Source organism: Anopheles nili, chromosome 2, assembly GCF_943737925.1.
Source record: "Anopheles nili chromosome 2, idAnoNiliSN_F5_01, whole genome shotgun sequence".
NCBI classification, from domain to species: Eukaryota; Metazoa; Arthropoda; class Insecta; order Diptera; family Culicidae; genus Anopheles; species Anopheles nili.
In genome coordinates this window covers 64,772,665-64,791,929 of record NC_071291.1, presented here as the reverse complement: position 1 = coordinate 64,791,929, position 19,265 = coordinate 64,772,665, and positions in this window count along the sequence as shown.

Sequence of the window (19,265 nt, the reverse complement as noted above, 5' to 3'; positions counted from 1 at the left end):
GTTTTCGTTATTGCGCCGCTTTACCTGCTTCTTCTTCGACGCAACGAAACGCAGACCACTTTTCGTCCTCGGTGCGGGGATGGTTTCAAATGGTGTGTATACGCGATTATGCGCCGCTGGCCCGTTGGCAGGACGGCGGAATTCGATTGCATGCATGTGGTCGACATGGAAACTCGCCGATAGCTACGTTTAAATCGTTGTTTTCCGTCGTGCATGTTACCACACGGTTACCATGGCATCGAGCGAAGGATCAAACGCGTATAGGGAAACAGAATTAACTCGTCCGGCCCTTCGGTTGCCCGCGAGGATCGTCGAAAATTGGCATCGTTTTTGTTAAAGTGAACCTACGCAAATTTGCGTATTTCCTCTCAAGAGGTTGAAGCATGCACTTTAGCAAAAACATGCGCTGAAGGGCTCGTCCGTTCTGCTCTTGTTTTTGCATCCTGTTTCGGTGCGGTTGCTGCTGGTTGCTTGCTTTCCGATTAAAGCCTACACTTGAAGCGCGCTGCAGTAACGGAAAAATTGGCCTATTTTCCTCCCTACCCGAGCGCAAACTCCTCACCGCTGAAGCATCCGTACGATCGGTCGACGCAACAGCAGCTCCTTCGCGCTCTGGCGAGATAATTGTGAGCCGTTTTTGGGCGGTTGTTTTTTTTTTCTTCTTTTGGGTATTTGGTCTCGAAATTTACCTGCCCAGCATCGGCTTTCGGGCAGCGATAATGCAGAAGATTATCGCTCGGCCTCCAACGCCAGCGTGATGATGCTGCAGTCTGTGCATACCGATGGAAATGGCCGCCGGCGGTTGATCCAGGAGAACCAGTTTTCCACCGAATGCATCATCCGTGGCACGACGGGGGTGGTTGATGCGGATGTATACGGATTTCGAGTGGCAGAAACCATACACCATAACCATCCGATATGATGGGTTTAAGAGAAGAAAAAAAAACATCTCTCCATAGGGGTAGGGGCTGAATGAACTTTCTTCTCAAATTGATCGTACAGCATTGTGTGCAATGGCCATTCGGACCAATCAGCCTCCGTATGGATTGTTTCCAAACGCTTCACATATGAGGCTCTATTTTTTCTCTCTCTCTTTCTCTCGCTCGATTTCCACTCCAGCCCGATATGCATGCGACTGCGAAGGAGCTTTTGTTCCTCGAAGTGGACGGCATTCATGTTTCGTTCCGCCCCGGGGTCAATGGGAGGACCTGGGGAGCAGTCCGGCCCGCAAATTTCCCTCCCCAAGCCCCATTTTCAATTGATAGGCAAGACGCTTTTGCCGAAAGATAGAGAGAGAGAGAGAGAGAGAGAGCGAGGCGCACGTGAAAATCTAGCTCGGAAAACGAGGTGAATTCGAAAATCGGTTCAGAAGCCGGGGCGCCACACCAATTTGCTGCCCCCGGGGGTGGAGTGCTTTTTTTTCATCGTCCTTCTCTCTCTCTCTCTTTCACCACGCCACGCCTAGCGTCTATCACCCCCCTCTTCGGGGTGAGGCTAATTGAGACACAATCGAACTCCCGGATGGCGCCGGTGAGGGGGTGTTACGGGTGCGCTGGGTGGGTAGGAGGGTGGCACTGGTACTTATGCTTCCCATTGTTTCGATGAACTGGTTCCAAATCGATGCCAAACGGCCGTTGTGAAGACGAAAGTGTATCGATCGTCACAATTGGACTTTCTTTCGATTGTGTGCTGGGGTTTTTTTTAAGAAAAATCCCTCCAAGAAGAGATGAAACAGAAAGAGAGAGAGAGAAACAGCAAACTTGACGTCAATGAAAGTTGAACGGCGGGCGCGTTTTTGAGGCAAAACCTTTGCCCAATTAAATATGCGCATCATTATACCATAATGGCGGGAAATGTGTGCAATAAATGGATAGCATATTTTTTTTCACTTGATTTGGCAAATTGTTACCCACATTTAGGTGGCAAGGTGAGATGCCCACCAGAGAGGTATTCCATTCGCGATCGATGCACATTCCGAGGCTGTCGAGGTGCAGTCGCAATTTTATGCTCATTTATTTCCCTACTCCTTCTAAGCTCCCTTCAGTAGGAGGAAGGTCTCTCCTTGGACGATATCGAGTGTCGTTAAAGGGCGGCCTGCACTCCCACGAATCAACCCCCTCGCAATAAATCGTGATCCCGTTCTCGACCCACGTTTCGGTGTACGGGCCTAGATAACATGGGAAACGAGAAGAGGAAAAAAAAACAAACAGGTGCCATTTTATTGCCCACTGAGCGCCAAAAACCTTGACACAAGCGCGCACTACGGGAGGGTGACCTTTTTTTTGTTGCACCTTCACACGACGGCTTGTTTATTTATTTTTTCCCCCGACCAATTGTGCCAAGCTTAAACAAGCCAAGCGGGTGGCTTAGATGCCTGCGCTCGGTTAAATGTACTTAAAAAGCTCAAGCGCAGGCCTCCGGAGATGTGCGGCCCGACCAGCATCGGCGTCTAAAGTGGCGACTAATTATTTACGCGCTCCAGATCTCAAGCGCCGGTGCGCGGTTTCGTAAACGGTTTCGTCTTTTTTGCCTCTGCCGTTCAACCGACAACGCCACAGTTCCGGCCAACTGGTGGAGGGTGATTTTTCACCCCTTGTGGCCCCCGTGGTGGCGATCGATTGCAACGCCGGTGATGGTTTGGGATGGGAAAACTCCCAGTCCACCGGCTTTGATGAGCGCTGCTGATGACAATGATGAGCGGTGCCGAGATGGTGCGGTAATCGACGGGCCACTTTCCGGTGGTGTGTTCCGGTAACGATTTGCCTCCCCGCTGTGGTCACGTAAAGAAGATGTCGTCGAGACCTCACCCGCGTGGGTAATCGATCAGCTCATTAAAGAAAGCAGCGTTCGGATGGCGGCATTTAATAGCGTCCGCGAGTGAGCGGTGGCTGTTCAAGAAGAGTGCAAAAATCTCCGCGTGTCATCACCGGCGTAATTACCTCGGGAACGGCCACTTTCTCAGGATGAGCGAGAAACGAGAAAGGGATAGAGAGTTGGCTCGCAACGCTGCGAGACCGTACGAGGTTTAATGACACGCGATTTATGACCGTTTCATGTAAATCGGTGCAGGATATCCTTTTGAACGACGGCTTCCGTTTTTGTTTTCTTCATGGGGAGGAAAGTACTTGAAAGCCTGTTGATAAGCCATTTTAATGGGCTTAAACGGCTGTACGTACAAGATGCACACCATAACCGGTGTTGCCAGCACATTAATGTTGCTATATTCACTGCCTTTAAAGGAGTGCTTGAATAAGAAATTATTGAGAAAAATGTTTAAGAGATTTTACGACTAAAAATGTAACATTTCCCCTTTCATTGTGTTGGTAGTGTCTTGGTAAAGTTATTCTCAATTTTAGCCACAGAAAGTGACATTAAAACATTGCTAATCGCATTGTTAAGCTGGTTTTAATTATGCACATTTTATTAGATATCTTTTACATCATCTATCACGCTTTCATAACGGAATGGGCTTTGTTTGCTTTTGTGATAAAACTCAGTTACTCGACATCTGTAAACCCTCGCCAATTCCTTTCGGACAAGATGTTTCTATTTCATAATTAGTCCCCCTCAAACGTTGCGTTGCTCAAACAATGCAAGCTTTTTAGCATCTATTTGTGAGCAAAAAAAGGGGATAAAAAACCCTTTTCCATCGACAAGTACCGTACCCAGGGCCTAATGGGCTTCATCGCGATGCGGTTTCCATCACACCCGAGTGGCACTGGCAATTTGTAAGCGAAACGCACTCAGTTTATGGTGCATCTTGAAACTCACTCGCTGTCCGTAAATTGTCTTTGAGAGGGTCTCCCTTCTTTTTTTTTTTGTTTGCTGCTCATTTCCTTCTTCTCTTCGGGCGATGATGCTGCCTGCCTGCGCCATTGTGCAATAAAAGGCCAGCCCCCTTAAATGGCGAAGAGCGAAATTGAATCCGAGCGATCGAGCGAGCGATGGGTTAGCAAAAGCTCCATTTTGGAGGTAAATTATGAATGGCGGTTACGAGCATTTTTCCCAATCGGTTTCTTTCTCCTCTGCGAGTGATACGCTGGCCTGGCCGCCCTTTCCGATGGTTTCCCGTCCCCGTAATCGATCGCATTAATGGAATATGGCGCTCTAATGGGGTGGCGTGTCGGTTCGGGGTGGTTTATGGATGTTTGAAGATAATCCCGACCTCCCCAACCGGTGGCGCTTCATCGCAAGGCCACACAACCATAAACCGGCCGCCTGGTGGCGTGAAGCGGCAAATAAACGAACCACACGATGTTTCTCTACCGTGCTTTGCTGCTCGTCTATTTTGACCCCTTTTGGCACGCGTTTATGGTTGGAATGGACTCATAAAACCTAAAATCCTGCGCCAACCTCCTAATGGGACCCCGGATTTTGGGAAGTGGTCATTTCGCCGGCCGAAAGAATATCTCTTCGCGCCGAGCTGTGGGTCGTTCTTTGGTGCACCTTTGGCGGTTTTGGTGGTGAGAAAAATGTGCAACCTCTCGAACGAATATTCCAAACCCACCCTGCCTTAGAAGCCGTTTCCTTATTGCGATTGCTCCCATGGATTTCGGTGAGAAAAACGATCGTTCCCGGCACTTTCCGACGCGGCGGTCATAAAGGAAACCCGCCATTCTGCGCAAATGAAGGGCAATCTGTGTGTTTTCTGTGGGGTTTTTTTGTTTGTTTGTTTCGATTTTATTGATCTCCAGAGAGGAAAATTATATACCCCCTCATCAGCAGATTGGAGGAAAAATCGCACCGATTGTTGCGTGGTGCCGGACGATGGGAAAAACGGTGACGAATTCCCTGGTTGCCGGACTTCGACTTGACTATCGAACCTTTTACTTCCTTACCGCGAATAATTAGCCCCGGGGCTGGCTCATAAAGCTTTATGAGCTCGGGGGGTGGGGTTTTCGTTAGCAAGGAAGGGATTGCTTTTTTATTTGCCATTTTTACCGTTCTCAACCAACCCAAAAGCTGGGAAGGAACGATCCCCTTCAACACGCTTGCACGTAACTAATTTATCCGTGCGCAAAACACCCGCGCGATGATTTTGCATTATTTTATACGCCCCCAAACGATTCACAATTTGCCCTCCTTCCAGGAAAAGGGGATTTGTATTTTTGTGCGACTCTCACTCGACCGATTAGGCGGTGGCAAAGTGGAGCAAACTGTTTGGTTCGCGCAAGCTTTGCATCTCATGTTTGCTCGCCGGTTTCGGCCCTCGGCCCCAATTAGGTCAACTAGGGGTGGAATGCGTTCTATTATGTGTAAATTTTTTCTCTCCCCCAGACTCCAGAAACAGAGGGCTTAGTTGAGTTGGGTTGAGATATGATAAAAAATACGCCGTTTTTGGGGGGAGGTTGGCAAATTTGGTCCTCTTTGAGCACCGCTACGAAAGGGGAGTCGTTTGGGAGTCCGCATTTGGAACTCGCAATTGAATCTGTGGAAAATTAATGCTAAATTTTGCAAAAAATCAGAAGCCTTTTCGATCTGAAGTTTGAACGACTTCACGTGGAAGGTTGCACCTGCGCAAAGCAGGAGTTATCGTACACTTTCACTTTAAAGCGTGACACGCACTCGATCTTACTAGACTTACTTCAGGGAACGAGTGCACTACAAATTGCTGGCACCTAATAAAACCTTCAACAGGTGCTCAAGCGCCCGGGACATCTCAAGAGCTCCAACGAAGAAACACGCCACGATTGCTTCAAATTGGAAGTGTTTACCCACAAATGGACATTATTAACTGACCATTTTCCACCCCGGCTCGATGGCGCTTCCACCCCGAGGTAGAAAACGCACTTCGCAAGCACTAGGGGTAGCACAATTATCGCTCACCCCTTGTCTAATTGTCACTTTAGAGAACAACATACTTCTGCGCGCGAGCGCGCGCGCGCGCGACAAAACGCTCCCAACCGGGATGCGTGTGTGCCTTCCTTCGCGCTCATACATCAGTGCATGATGATCGCTCATTTGCTGCCCGCCAGCCTGGAAACCATCCAACCGAGCAGCAGGGCCAGCAGCTAGGCGCCTCACGCAAACACACCCCATCCCAGTGCGCGTGGGTTTGTCAACGCCGCGTGAGCCGCTGCGTAACAGAAGCAGCCGGGTTCGGTTTTCGCCGATCAATTTCATCCCCGTCCTGTTAGACCCACGGTTGTGCGACTTTCCACGCAATAAAGTGATTAACTGGCAGCGCAGCTCGTGTCTCTCGCATCGGGGTTGATGTTTGCGCGTACCCGCAACGCAAGCACCAACGCAAGCACAGGTTTGACAGATTTGCAACACACAGTAGGCCGTGAGCCGTTTTGCAGTAACGTGGAGTGGAAATAATAATAAGAAGCATAATAAATAAAAAAAACCATCTTGCGGAGGACAGCGAGGTTCCCTCATCACACCCCACGGCCGGTTTCTTTTCTTTTCGTTTATTTTTTTTTCCCCCTCATTCGACTTCTACCTCCCGAGATCCGTGGGGAGTTGCTGACCACGCGGTGGATGAATTATTCGCGCATAGAAGTGCTCCACGTTTCCCGTCTGTACGTGTGTGTGTGTGTGCTTGTTTCGTGTCCTTCCGCTCGAGAGCGCAACAAACTCCCTTGGCTCGTGTTTTGCTGCACGTTACAAACCCCGCTAACAATAATCGGTAGTCGACCTTCGCGGCATCTGTCATTCACTGGGATTGGGTGAGGAGGTTTAAGGGCAAGGGGGAAATGGGGGAGAGGGGGTTGGTGTGCCGCGAGAACGCCGCACCAGCTAGCGGTCAGTTCCACCGGTGTGGAATTGTTTTATTTTCGGTCGCGGGGTTCGGATTTGACAGAGTTTGGTGGTTGTTTTCGTTTCGTTTTGTTTTGCTGCTGTTGTGTGGTTTTTTTTTCTCGGTGGCGGCGGTTCGTCGGTTGCAACCTCGCGCAATCGCAAGGTCATTGACACCCTCACTCTGGGGTCTGAGGGGGACCGGGGGTAGATAGAGCTTTGAGCTTGACTTGAGGGTTCCTGGAGGCGTGAAACCTTTTGCCACTGCGTTTAGCGTTTTATCAGAGACGTGTATTTTTTATTCACCTCAAGCTGACATTTTTCCGACATTTATTGCTAGTCAACTTTGGAAGACATTTCGAATTTATAGGCATTTATTTTTCAATTGTAACTGTAGACCATTATATCATGTAATTTATTGTTTAATTAACAAATTATTTTGGTACAGTTTAGGACACCATATAATGTTTAAAATTCCTCCCGAATAGGTATAATGCTGCGTTAGTACCCGGTAGAAAAAGATCATTTTCCAATAACGATTGGTACACATTTATGATATTTTTCTCCGTCCTTTACCTTTACTTTTCGACTTCAACTATCGTGCAATCAAGATAACGGTAATTTTCTTCTCGTTAGTCATGGCTTCTATGCCCTAAGGAAACTCCCGAACTTGTTTTGATTAGAGGATTGTGAAGAAAATTGGTCGCATAACGAATCCAAACCCCCTATAAAAAGCCCCCCGTTCGTCTAGATAAGCCTATCTCTGTTGCGTTGTTCAACAAATTCGAACAAAATCATTTCCAAACGCACGGCAGCACAACGTTTGTTAGCCCGCGCGCAAATGCAGCCGGAAAGTTATCCCTCCCCGGACACACAGCGCACGCCACGGTTGTTTTGAGATAATTTATCAATCATCTATCCACCGCGGCCGAACGGCCAAACAATTGGCCACTAATCTTATCCCCAAAATGAGTACTAATGAGCCACCACCGCGATAGCCGAGTGCGGACGCGTTTCGATGCTTTATTACACCGATCGCAGTCCGTGTGGGGTGCTAGCATAATTACGAACCTCCCTTCAATAAAAAAAACCACCCAAACCGATCTCCAGACAAAATTCGATCGGCCAACGAACGGCCATCATGCATCTCGTTGGTTGACGTGGAAAAATTAGACACCATTTTGCGCACAATTCCCCAATGCCAATGACTCCCTCCCACAGAGAGGGGGCGCTTTCTCGTGCAGCCGTTTCCCGAGCGCCCGTTTTCATTTTTTTTTCGCATCAATATTTTCTCGTTTTCATTCATTTTTTTTTGTTTGCCACTTTTCGCATGACGCACCCATGACAATCGCGCCGCGGATCCTTGCCTGCCGTGTCGAAAGTGTCGATCGCGATCGCATGTGAATTTTCGCGCAATTTTCCCCCGACCCGTGCTGCCCTCAACCGATCAGGGAGGGGTACGATCATTCATTTCAACCACGAGGGTGAAGCCCCTCGTTGTGGAACCGGATGGAGACGTGAGGCTGGCTGATAAATCGCACCCCAGTGTGAAAAGGAAGAGGGCTCAGGGTGGTGGGGTGGAACATTAAGGGGAGGAGAGGGTTGTTGTCCCGAGACGAGGGTAGACGTGGGGAGCGTGTCGGGCTTTCTTTATTATTATTTTCATCATTACGGGATCGATGTTTGGGGTGAAAATGTAAATTGCCAGTGTCGATTACGGTTTCGTGCTACGTGTGCTTCTCTCTCTCTCTCTTGCTCTCTCTTGTCGATCGTTTTTTTTTCACCCCGAAGAAGGCAAAAGCGTGGGAAGAAGAAGAACGAGTTTACGACGGATCGAGGGCTTTTTTTTTGCTTGCTTACTCCGCCTCGCATCGAACAACCCTCCTGGCCAGGTTTAGCGCTTAAAAGTCTATTATTATTACGATGGCATAAAATTTCACTTTCTTCCACCAACCAAGCCGGCTTCCGATGCCGGATACATGATCACGTTTATCATTATGCTGCGAACGGCGACCCGATACCCGTTTCCGACGAGCAATTCTCTCCCCTCGCCCTGTTTGGTTTCCGTTTCCCAGCCCTGGTTCCTCTCTCCCTGGGTGTGCAATTCATTTTGTGGCTGATTTGCATCGAGCTTCGGTTCGCGACATGGGAAAAATGGCGCTCCAAAAGGGGGACGATACACAGTGGCGATTGTGGTGAAATCTAATCTTCTTTCCAACCGAAACCATGCCGATACGACGACCCATGTCGATACGTGGTGGCGCGACACACACGCGCGCTGGAAGCCAATGGGCGGATGATGATAATTTTTCCCGCTTTTCCCGTCGGGCAACCGATCGGGCAGCAGGGGAGCAGCGTTTCACTATCGCTGGGAATCGCAAATGCATACATCCTGCCACGCATTTAGATGGCGCCGTCGGTTGTCGTCGGTTTCCCGCCGGCGGGAGCATTTTGCGTTAATTATGGGATGGGCTGGGCTTTTGCTCTCCCACTCGCGCACCCTCTCGCGTTCTGGTAATTGTCTAATTATGTGGAAATCGATCGACGTCCTGTAGGCCACCCTGTGGGCTTTAAAGAGAGCACTCTCTCTTCTCACCGCGCAGTGAAAGTGATCGCAATTGAATCGCATGTGGAAGCAATTAAAAGCGCTGGGGTTCGTCGCTTGAAGTCTTTCGTTTTCGCGTTAATACGTCAAGTCTTGGGGTCACTTCTTTTATGTGGTATTTTTCGTTCTTTTTTGTGTGTGTTTGCATACGTAATATATGTTTCACGATTTTTACAATACACTTCTAGTCTATCGACGAGCGTGGCTCTAAATAACAATCATGATAAGCCCCCATTTTGTTGCCGTATAATCAGATGGAGAGAATCACAAGAGCGGCTAAAGAGGAAGGCTATAATTTCGATGTAACCTCATTCTTCTGGTCGATTGTTGGGCTCCAAAGCAAAAGCCCACGTTGCGTTGTTTGTCTTCAATGAAGCTATGCGCACGTAAAACTTAACCAAACTGCCGGCAGCAGGAAAAACAAAGCTGCCTAAGGGAGAAAAAAAAATCTCCCCGTAATGTAGAATGTTTCACTCCTTCCGTTTCGTTTTCATTTGCTTCAACCCCCGTTGTAACGCCAATCAACAATCCGATTCCGATTCGCTTCGATGTCCCGTGAGAAACAACCCATCTCCCGCGCGGGGTGGACAATCGCGTGGAAAACGAACCCCTTCAGGTGCTCTGGGTGGCGTCGTGATGCACACGAGTAAAACCACCACCGGAAGCATCCGGAGAATTTCCAAACACACCCGTCGCCCATCGCAGGTGCATCGCCCAAAGGGTTGGTTTTGTTGCAGCAAAATGGAATAGCATGTTCCGGATGGCGCCGACAAGCAGCTCCAGCACACAGACTCGCTTCTCTGTACATGGTGCGATAAGCTTAACTGACCACCTGCCCGCTTAACTGGATCGGAAAATCGTGGCTCGGGTGGTGGGAAAAGCATGAGTGCGGAAAAGCCATCTCCCCGCCCGGAATGGTGTGTTTTTATCACTCCGAGCGCACACACACACACAACCTGTTCGGTGCCGGTCCGGTGGTTGGCGTGTGAAATTCGTTCCATTGGACGAGCTGCGTGCATTTTTTCCTCCGACATTTCCATCCTTTGCTGCATTCACTTCGCGCACGATGCACCCCGAAAAGCGTGAGTGATCCAATAAGGGTGAGCAGATTTAGTGTGCGCAGAGACCGTGTGACGGAGAGGAGTAATGAAAGTTTAATTAATTCATTAAAATATTACAACACCAACCGACGTTGGGTCCGGTTATCGATATCGATCCTTCGATCGTACTGGGGCAAGCGTAAATCAATTGCGAGATCGACTCTCGACCGTCCATAATCGACTGCGCTCGTGACGGCGATAAAAATCGTGCCACGGCAAATTCATCGTCGCTTTCGCAAGGTGGCATCATCCCGACCGGAAGATTAGCTACCACCCGGGAAGGGACGCACTATCTTTATCTGTCATTTTGCTGCAAGAGTTTTTCTTTTTCGTTTCATTACACCCGAAGCCCGATGTAATCGGTCGTAATCATACGCCGGGATCCCACCGGCGGCGTGTTGAAAATGGCGAGAACATGGCCGCCCCTACAAAGTAGTACGTGTTCGTCGGCTCGATCGCGCGCGATCGCTATCGGCGTGCCGATAGCGTGGCATAGCATCACGTTTTCATGTTTCGGGATGCCGATTTGTAGCTTTCACCGTAACCGCTCGCTCATTAGCGATCGGTACAATAATGACGATCCTTCGATCGATCTTGGCGTGCGTCGCTATCGGCAATAGATCACACAGGCGGGATCACTTGGCTGGTGCGTGCATGTAACAGGAAGCGGGATGGCAAGCGAAAGAGAAGCGAAGGTACGGCGCATTGTACGGGAAAAAGGTCAACATGATCCATCCCACAGATGGCAGTTAATCCCGCGTGAATACAGCACCATAAGGGGGCATTTGGTTTCGTAAGCCTTTAAACCACCTCCATCGAGTAGGAAATTGATCGCTCAAAATAGCCCGATATGTCACCGGCTTCTCTCGGCGATCACGCACGCGTGTAGTGGGCTAGTTTAAGCCATGCTTGAATACAAAACACCCACCACCGATCAGTGTTCGAGTGTGAGAAGCGGCGCTGTCAGTGACATTGGAAGGGTTCGTCGCTTGTGGCGAAGTCTTTCGTTTTTTCGCTTGACCAGAGCGTCTCTTGGGAAGGAACTCGAGCTAGCGGGCGCTTTTGAAAGCGATTGTATTCCCGCCTGGTTCCCTTGGCGAGAAGGTACATTCGGCATTCCAAAAAAACCGCCTGGTAGCCGGACCCGGTCGTGAGTAATTTCAACGCCACCACCAGGGACGGCTGTGACAGCGGTTGGCACTTCCGTCGTACCGCCGGGTGCCCGTTGTTTGATGGATCTTTCGGTCGGTCTCGTTTTGCTTCTTTTGCTGTTACTTTCGGGTTTGCCCTTGCGTGGTGGCAAGCCAAGCGCACGATAAAGAGTTCGGTGCTCGAAACAACGGCCAGCGTGCGACCGGAGATTAATCATAATCATCACCCACGAAGCGTCGTTTTTTCTCCCGCTTTTCCTTTTTCGCCCGCTCGCGAAGTAACGAGACACAATTATGCGTCATTAGATGCGGACCGAATGGACCGGTTGCCGCGTGGCCGCGTTCGTTTTAGCTTTAGCCCGACCTGACGAATGGCTTTTTGGGGCGATAATCCGGAGTGGAAGACAAAAAAAAACAACAAGCCAAATAAACGAAACGTAGCAGCTCCCCATAAAAGCCCGCCATTCCTAGGGTTGGAGACCTGAGATGGTTCAAGTTTGAACGACAAAAAAAAAAAGAACAAGCCGTACACAAGAAACATAACGAACAGGGCACGAGCTGGCTGGGTAACTAAATTTCGTTAGAAAAATCCGCGGGAAGTATGCTCTTAATATTATGCTCACGCCATATAATTAAATTAAAGAAGCGTGCGTCCAGCAATGCGGCCTTCGTATTGTTATTTGCCCGGGTAATGGGTCGGGCATGTGCGCAGGGTTAAAATAAGAGCACCACAGACACCGTTTGCTAGACGACAACGGTGCGCGGGAACGGGCTTTTTTAATGTTGCTTTAGCCCGATGAAAGATAGGTGTTTTTTTACGGGCTCTTTTTTTTTTACTGGCACGGGCAAGGAGCAATTTACGTACGCGGACAAATGCGGAGTAGAAAGTGTAATGTTTATTTTTTTTGCCTTACTTCAAAATGTTACTCCCATCCACGGAATGGTGAACGAGATCACTTTCTACGATTTAAATGCGCTTTAGCCCACCGTTTGTCCGCTTAAGTACGGCTGCCGGAAGCTGTCCTTTGGTTGGTGCGTTTTTGTTGAGGTTTTTGTGGAGACAAATTGTAAGCTGTGAGTTTCGCACGAAAACCCGACAATTAAATGTTGCTAAAGACCGAACGAAAAGCTGCTGACGGTGCGCGAACATGAACGATTCGTGGGTTGATGCAAAGTCACCCCCAAAGGGTTTCACTTCCCGTCGTTAAGGTTTACGGCTGCAAGCTTAGCTGAGTTCAAGGAGCATATGGATCGTTAAAAGTGATACAGAAAATCGACGGTTAGCTCTGCGGGAATAATAATATGAATTGATGGCAATGAAAAGCCTCTTACTGTGAAATTTTAATTCCTTCTAACGGGCTAACGTCTGCATTTGTCACATCATAAAATCGATACCTTTAAAAATGCTAAACCAATACTAAATTTAAGCTGATATTTTTTTTTTCGGATCTCATAAATAGGATTTATAAACAAAAAAACATCCAAAAAGCTAGAGACACATATAAATATTCTCTATATGTCACACAACCACAGCCTGCTAGATCGAGCTTTAAGCTTGCTTTATTTTAGCCAGTGTGCTTCCTGAGTCATAAATTACGAAATATGTCACATCCCGCTTTCGGAGCCACACGCGGTTGTGCATTCATAAATTGTAGCGATTTTTATACACCGCCAAGTATGAAGAGCGCTTGTAAAGAAGGAGAATCGTGTGCGAGCGAAGGAATTGAGGAGAAAAAAAAGCTACTACAAACACGTATCACTAAACCTCCCCGAACAGGCGCGCATGTTTCGTGTCTGTTTTCGTCGCCCAGGCGACACAGTTTCATCTCAATCATGATCAGCGCACGAGCTTTTTCCAGCGCTTCCATGCACCGAACCCATTTCACGTCCTCATCCCCAACGCAGATGGGGCCAGTGCCCGTTCAAAGTAAACCAAACGCGCTCGCCTCGGCCAAAAGGTGGCGCTGGTTGCGCGTGGTTCCCCAAGCTTCATCCTAACCACCCCGAGTCCGATTTGCGGAATGTTAATGACTTTCGCGATTGGTTTGTTTTCCTTTGCGTCCCGGTGTCCCAGGGTTGTTGCGATCGAGACGGAGTGAAGGAAAGCCATCATGAGTGCCGAGAGAAGAGGAAGGTTGTTCTTTAGCGGAGCGACAGTCAAACGCCCGTTGGAGGTGGTGGCCTGCGCCCCCAGGTGTGTGTGTGTGTTTGCGCAGGGTCGTGCGTGAATGATTGACTTTGGGTTGTTCTTTCGCCTCGTTCTCGATTACGATTGCTAGCCTTTGCCACAAACGCCGGTCGTCGAACATCGAACCGAACCCGACATGGCCTCGAACAGACGACGATTAATAAGATTAATGTTTGATCATTCGTTTGCGCAGTTCGGGACCCATCGTTAGCCGGCGTTATGGTCGGTTCGAATCCGGTTCGAAGGACCAAAATCCACTTTGGAGACCGATGGTGGTAACAGAAAAAAAACCGTCATCTCATCTCAAAACTCATCGCCACCATGACCGGCCTGCGAAAAGCCGACCTTTTCCTCAGGGCGGTGGTTGTTTTTTTTTAACTTCTCTCTCTCTCTCTCACACACACTCCCTCCTGATAATGAATATTAATGGTGATAATATTATTTTATCGTCTTTTTTTTCGGTCCTCCATCAACGCGATCCCAAAACCGGGGGAGGAACGCAGGATCACCAATCGGCTCCCTTTTTTCCATAATTTCTAGCATTAGGTGCCGCTCGCTCGGTGTTTTTGTTTGTTTTTTTCTTCTGTGTGTGTTTGTCAGCCGGTGTTGGCCGGTTTTTATTCCCAAAGAAGTCCCTAAAAAGCCGCGCCCGCGGGTGCTTAGCTTTGTTTTGATTCGCTTGATCGTTTCATTTATTTCGAAACCCCCGCCCGCGTAAGGTCGTTAAGGCGACCGTTGGAAGGTTGGAAAACGCCGTTCCAATCGCTCCGTCGATCCTTAATTAGAGCTCGTGAGCCTCTGGGACGCGTTGTCCCGCGCAATGATTTATGGGAAAACGATGCTAATGCCCGGTCCCGCCTCGACCAAGGTGACTGACTTCGTAGCTGACTGTTCACGCTTGGGTTATGTTTCCAAAGATAGCCGTGCGGGTTGGTTCTTTTTTCTTTTCTTTCCGTGGGACTCAAGACGAGATCGGGATCCATATCGTCCGGTTCAATCCACCGCGAACACGTGCCACGGTTGAACCGCGAAGCGTTGACAATTAGAAACGCTAGATCGCGACTCCGATAACGGAACGAACCGGTGCCAAAATTCATCCTCCAGTTCGCTCTCGCGATAGCAACCCGTAGAAGGAGACGATACGCGAAAAAACATCGCGTAAAACACGCGATAAATGAATTAGGTAGTTAACGGCGGGCGCGATCACACCAGGACATTAGCTGACCGAAAACCAAGCGCTGCAGGTAGCTAACCACTTTTTTTTTCTTCTCCAGTACGATCCACAATTTCCGCAACGCGGTTAAACCCAACGGTGGCCAATTAAGCTTAGCTCGTCGACGAAACAAAAAAAATCCCCAACCCCTCGGTCAGTGATTACGCTTTTGGACGTTCAGACGAATTGCATCAGATCAGCTGTACGATATGCGCGCAGGATCATCCACCCCGTGGTGATGTCTCATTTGGACAAACACAGGGGAGAGAAGAAAAAAAAGCCACAAAACCACCCGATCTCATCGTTCAACGACCCATGAAACTGGCCACCGAGAGCGGAGGTTATGCATCTGCTTCTGGCTCGTGTCGCGCTTAAATCACTCAAACGTCGACGCTCGGTTCGATCGCGCCGTGCTGCTGCATTCCGGTTACCGGTATGGTGCGCATTCGCACACCACCACACACCGCCGATTGGCATGTGGCGTCAGATTCCTGCCACACTAATGAGACCAATTTTCCGACCCGTAATCGGCGGATCCTCGCAGATCGTGGATTCCTTCGCGATGCGATCGAACGCCCGGGGTTTTCTGTGGGGTTGAAATAGAAAGTCCATTCGCCGCTGGTGCTGCCGCAATTGCAAAAATTGCACTCCACCACTCCGAGATGGGTTTCACGAACGGCCGCAAGGCGGTAGCAACCGATCGGAGGCGATAATGATCGCCCAGACACGCCGTCGATCGGCTGGCTGCCGGCCACAGGAAGCTGCCAGCAGCTTCCAGAAGCGATCCCTGAGTGAAGTTGATTGCGAGAGGATAGGTTATGGATGCAACGATGCCAAACCGAAACCGGCTGGTTTGAGATCGTTGCTTTATTACAAGCTTTTGACAGATGACCCAAGGCTGCAAGGTGGAGCGTAATAAGCGACTTGGCAGGAGCGCAAAAAGAACACATTTCGAGTGCATTTGCGGTGCCCTCGTGGCTCTCTGCTTGTTCGAGGGTGGGGAAATAAATTACTCGCTGGGCAATAAATCCGTTTCCCACCACGGGGTAGGGCCTCATTCCTGATGGAGACGCCGCGCTGGAGAGAAAAAAAGGGCGTCCGGAGTCTGTTTTTAGAAAGTCACCAAAGCCTGCAAGTCCACACGGGCGTGTGTGTTGTTTCCTTACTAGCCTTACGAGCCGGCCCTTTCTGGCTTTGACGGATTCGAGTGCCTGTTCCATTTGGACGCCACTAACTGGGAAACCGCGTATTTGCATTGCTCCGAGTGCAAACACTCCCGCGTAATTGCAACCCGGTACGATTGGGTACGTCCTTTCGACGTTTGCTTCCCACGACCGATCGACAGGCAGCCTTGCTCGATTGGTTTGTTAAACCGGCGGAGGTTGCTGTGCTTGTCGTTGGCGGAAGGACCCATAGAAAGGCCGGGCTCGGGAATGGTTGATGGCGGGAAAATTACGATCAAACTCGATCGATCGATCGATCGGAGGCAAGTTTTGTGCACCGTTGGCACGCCCGCAGGGGTGAAATCAATTTTACGCTCATCCGGTTGCCGGTAGCTCAACTTCCAACCAAAGCCACCCCGTTGGCAGGAGCCATGTCTCGAGGGCACCCGACAGGTTTCTGGCTTTATTTTACGACCGACCAAAGGGGACAAAACCCCTCCCGGCCAGTGATCTGGATCTCGTGGTGCGGAAGTACGCCTAGGCCGATTGTTAGGCAAATTTTCTTGTCTCGCGTAAAAAAAAGGGAGAGCTCTAACGCTCTCACCGGGCTGGAAGCGGTGACCGTTTATTACACTCCTCGATCGTCAGACGATCGCTTTCGAAACAAAAGCTCGGCTTCCTGTTTCAGGTGAAATGTCATCCGAGCGGTCCGGCGGGACTTTTGGGGCACACTTTCCCTGGCGATTGTAAAACGGTCCGTTTTGCGCCTCAACGAAAAATAAAACATTCCAATATCCGACCAGGGCTTGGGTTTGGTGCATTTTTTTCTCTCCCCTTATCCATTCATCGCTCAGCAGCTGAGAGAAGCTTTTATTGCTCCAGAGGGAACGTCCCTGTGAAGTTTTTACTCGTGGAAACCAAACAAAAAAAAATTAATAAATCGCACAAACATTTCGAACCACTCTCACCGATCGGCCCGGGTGAGAAATATCGTTTTGGAACCGGAAATGGGTCGGTTCGTTTTCGTTGCTTATTTTTACACCCAGGTTTTGGGTTTTTTTTGTTTTACGGGAGCGTTTTATTTTGTCAACACCCCAAACCGATTTTCATCGATTTCCTTTCGCCCCGGGTTCGAACGATCGTTGCCACTTGTCCTGGGACTGGGTGTGATCGCACTCCTGCCCAATATAATCACCAGCTGCGGCAATGCGATGGTTAATTCAAGCCGATTTACAACTTAAAATGCAATTTCAATTTCCCCACGCACGAACCGCTTCCCGGGAATTCCTCGGGAATTGGTCAAAAATTTCCTCCACCGTTGGTCCGATTTTTAATGAGCCTTCCCGTGGCCGCACGTTTGCCTTTCCCTGGTGTGTGGTTTAATGGTAAACGGGCTCTCGAAGCTGTCGGGCTGGCTACTTTTAAAGCAGCAAGGTTGTTATCATCAAACGCACCGGTGGGGAAAAACGACGCGATCTCGCGACCAGCTAGTCGAATTTCTCGCACGCTCGCATTACTTTTACGAACCTGCGCGCCACCAGGGAGCGAGTTTTTCGGGAACGAAATGGGGCCTTTTACTCGAAACTGTACTCGAGTAACACGGGCCGGGAAAACACGAGACGATCGAGCCCTCGATACGAGCGCCGAGGCGATTTGTTAGCTCTAGCGGCTTCATAAAAATTATCATAATTTAATCTCGCGACTCTCGTGCTTCTTCCGGATACGTGGCCCGTTTCGGCTTGTTTATCACTCGGTTAAATCATCGCTCGGGACGGCGGTTATTTTGTTTCTGTTCCCAGCTCTCCACTCGGAACCGCAGGCTAACCATAAACAAATATCTATTTCCGCGTTTGCTTCCGTGCTTTTGGTTTTTTGTTTCCTTTACGAGCCTTGTTGTGTGATTCATTTCTCTGTGTTTGTTGGTTCCACAAAAAAAAACTAAACACGAGGGAAAAACACCTATATTTATCTGGAGCGACCCCCTGTTTTTGGGGCCACCCATAAAACGGCTGATTGGAGCGCGTGTGTGATCAAGTGATCAATTTTCCCCAAAACCGGGCTGGTCCACCCGTCGATCGAACGTAATAATAGCCCTCCCATGAGAGGGTTTGCTGGACCGCTTCATGGGGTTTAGTTGTGTGGCCACACTGCCTGTAATAATACGCCCTTTTTTCCACCGCGAGAAGGGCCGAAACATCTGTCCCCCTTTATAAAACGAGGAACACAACTCCCTCACCCCAAACGGGTCGCATTGCGCGATACTTTCGATTTTCGAACCATCGACCTTCCCAAACCCCCAACAAAAAAATGCGACTCTCCCACTGTGGGGTGGCTTTTCGACATCCAATTTTCCAACTACTGGATTTCGTATTCATCTTCTTTTTTTTCCTTCCATTTTCGGTGCAGCTCTCCCTTCGCAACGATCGCTTCATTTCGCTTTCACGGCGACGACACGACGCGACACATTCCGGGGCGTTCGTTCGAAAAATCCCCGAAAAGACCGGACCTTCCTTTTGCCGGAGATTTTGCTCGCTCCTTTGTCGCCTTTCCCTCTTTTTTTTTCTCCTTTGGCCCGAAGTCGATCGATTTTGATCGCTCTCGTCCTACGACCCCGCCCGCGATGCGCGAAGTAATTTGAGTCGTTCCCGTTCCAGAAACCAGCGGGAGATGAACGCCAGTGAACGAAGGAACGCGGGCTCGAGTGCACACCACTTTTGACATTCAATCTTACCCTCCCCGACAAGGCGTTCCCGGGGCGCGATTAAGGTGTGTGAAGGTGGGAGCCCCCGAAAAGCCAACGCTGCTGGCGTTTCGCGTTTTCGTCCTCCGCATCCTTCGCTGTTGGTGGTTTTGGGGGCGCTTTTGCGAGGCGCAGGCTGTCAAAATTCCGATTTCCCGTGAGCGTGAGATGTCATTCGAGGCGCAGGAATGTTTTCTTAACCTTTCGATACGGGTTGATGAACGGCGGAGCTACACCTTTGTCGGAGGGTGGCTCGAAACGCTATGGGTTCATTGGTGAAATCGGTTAACGAAATTACAGAAATTACGCCCGCAAAAGTGCTTTAGAAAACCGTGTGAATGTTCCTCGATCATTACGGAGATGC